The following is a 3,340-nucleotide window of genomic DNA, read 5'->3' as shown; positions in this document are numbered from 1 at the left end:
TTGATGTGTATGGTAGAAATGCTGGAGTCAGGCTAGGCTTACTTGAGTAGCGCTGTCCATTTCAGCACCATGATTCTGGGCTTCTTGGAAATAACTTGCCATGAGGAGAACATGGTCACACACGTTTTGATGAGGTTCCATCCGTGCATTAATGTACTTCTTAGTCGCGTCAAAGCGTGACTGAAGTGATGCCTTACCGAATAGCTCATTTAACTTCGTCATAACTTCAGCAGCCTTTTTGGTTTTAGAAAACAGAGTTTTGAGGGTGTCAACCATGCTGGAAAGCATAAGTATAAAGCTTTGTCATTTGCTTTCTGCCAACGCTCATACTTTTCTTTCACAGCTTTGGATGCATTGTCCCCAGGCACTTCAGGTGACGGCTCAGTTAAAACAAACAAGGCACTTTCTACTATGAGAGCAATATTAATGTTCTCATTCCATTTAGGGAAGTTAGATCCATTCAGCTTATTTTCAGTCAACAGTGATAACATGAGATTCATTATGATAATACAAGATACTACAAAATAATAGAAATCAACAAATAGAAATTAATAATGGTTTAACACAAAATCAATTCAGAAATTATAAGCACATAGCAAGTAGGAATGATATGAGAAAATACTTAAAAAATTCAATCCTAAACAATTTTCAAGGTGTTTCAACAAACTGATATCAATGTCCCGTTTAGGCGAGAGTCAAAGCTATCATCTATTGAATAGAGTTGTCAGCTCATCTAAAATGTTAAACATTCTAGCAACCTTTTATTCGATCAAGATTGGAATCCAGCGTTGTCCCGTTTAGGCGATAGTCAAGGCTATTCTATCTTATGAGCTACTACCGTTGTTTCGCAATTTGCAAGTCAAATATGGTCGCCACCATTAGGGTGATCTATACCATATAAAACACTTACAAACTACTTATCTTTCGAGATTAAACGGTGCGAAATTGCTAATGAACGTTCCTCCATTAGGGAGGCTTACTCACTAAAACAAACGCGATGTAAAACCAACAATGGAGATCGAATATCTTAATAATAATAAAGCTCATTCTTTAAAATGTATTTTCTTTATTATTCTAATAAATATATTCATTAAATTCGAATTTAAAAAAAAATTCAAAAAATAAGAATTTAATATAATATTTATAAAATTATACTATGATGGTGATTGAAATAAAATTAATTATTTCCATCTTAGTAGTAATCTTAAATATAAATATTAAGGAAATTAATTTAAGTTGTATTAATTTAAATTAATTAGCAACTTAAAAATTTCCATAAGAATATATTTATTGTAATCGAAAAAATAAGTATAAAAACTATACAAATTTTCAAAAATAATAAAAATTAGAAAAGAAATACTTCAAGCAAAATTATCATCTATCTAGATTTTCTTTTGACTAATTAATACAATTTCTAATAATATATATTTTAAATTTCATTTATATTAAATTAATCAATAGATGAAAAAAAATATTGATTTAAGTTGGTCCAAGAATTAATTAAAATAAATAATTAATTAACAACTCAATCTATTTTTCAAGATAAATTCAAAAATATTGCATAATTAAAATGCAATTTTTGAAATTGATTAATAAAATAAAGAAAAAATATATATTGAAAATTATTTAAATTTAAGTTGAAAAATTAAATTTTAACCTAAAAATAATTTTCTATTTAATTAAGTGTCATGAAAAATAAATATTTAAGTATCATGATGAGAATCAACTTAGATATTTAAAATTTTCAATTTAATTAAATGTATTAAATTCAAGAAATAAATAATTAAGTGTAGAGAAGGCTTAATTATTAATTTCTAGTTTAATACTAAGAAAAATATACTGAAATAAAATTGTACCAAAATTAATTATTTAAATAATTAATTTCACAATGTATAATATTTTCCTATTTAAATATTAGAAATAATAAGTAGTCTAGAAAATATCTTATTTGACTAAGTATCTTTTCAACAAAAATTTGAAAAATATCTAATTGAAGTTGTTTAGAAAAAAAAAAATCTAGAACTTAAATAATTTCAAATTTAGATTTAATTAAATATCCAAAAATTAAGTTGTAACCACTTAATTTGAACAATATTCCATTTTAAGTTTAAAACTAACTTAAAAAATATCTTAAGAATCTTTAATAACTAATGCCTAGGATTCCTCAACTTGATTTAAATTTAAATAAAATATTCAAATTTAAGTTAGATATGAAAAATCAGTTAAAATAACTAATTTATAACTTAAATAGGAATATTTAATTAAATAAGCTCCAGAAAGAATCTAGTTAGTTAAAATTCTTTATTTAATTAAATACAAGAAAAATACAAATAGTTTGTCTAGAAATAATATCTAAAACCAAAAGTGTTTTTCTTAAAATTAACTTTAAAATATTAAAATGAAAATAAATTTTCATATATTTTAAAAGTTAATTATGTTGCTAATTCAATTTTATTAGGTCAAACTAATATAATTAACCTAGTACAGTTATTCAAATCAGGCAAATGAGCCTTCACAATTGGGGTAGTTCATGTGAGGGGGTGCTGGGTTCAGTATGTCGTACCCACTTCTATGGCTCCCAACTCTCACACAAGGCCCAAAAGAGAGGAATTTAACCTTAAAATAAATAACTGTTATTAATTGAATAGGTCGAAAAACTAAATGGACCTAAATAAAATCTATCATGGTGTGACATTTTATTTAGCAACAACCTATATGCATCTATACAATAAAATAAACATATAGGCTCACACAGACACTCATTGGATGGATCCTATCATGTTGCTAGGTCATACATAGATGAAAGAAGATTGTAAAATTTACCTGTTACAAATAATTAACTTGACCAAGGGAGCCATCAGATCATTAGATCTGGAAAAAAAAAAGTAACCATGGCTATTTGCAATCAAGTAATAATAGGTTTTGAAAACTTACACACAAGCTAAAACCACATACTCCTGCAACAAGGTTAGCTGGATAGTTGGAAGTAGGATTTATTTAATTTTAAATAAATAAATTTCGAAAATAAAATAATTAAACAAATAAATAAAAATAATATTTAATTTTTAAAAAATTATTTATTTTTGAAAATAAAATAAAAAAATAAATAAATTTAATTTCGAAATTATTTAAAAAATATTTAAAATTAAACCTACAATTTTGAAAAATTAGGTTTCAACTAACCTAAATATAATTTCAAAATTTGCTAACTACTTTTAAAAAATTAAATGTTATTTTATAAATAAAAATTAAAAAAGATAAATTAAATATCTTTTTCAGATTTTAAATTTAATTTAAATAAATAAAATAACAAAATTAAAAGTTAGCAAAATATCTTACA

The sequence above is a fragment of the Cannabis sativa genome, chromosome 9, assembly GCF_029168945.1.
Source record: "Cannabis sativa cultivar Pink pepper isolate KNU-18-1 chromosome 9, ASM2916894v1, whole genome shotgun sequence".
NCBI lineage: Eukaryota > Viridiplantae > Streptophyta > Magnoliopsida > Rosales > Cannabaceae > Cannabis > Cannabis sativa.
This window is presented reverse-complemented; position numbering follows the sequence as displayed.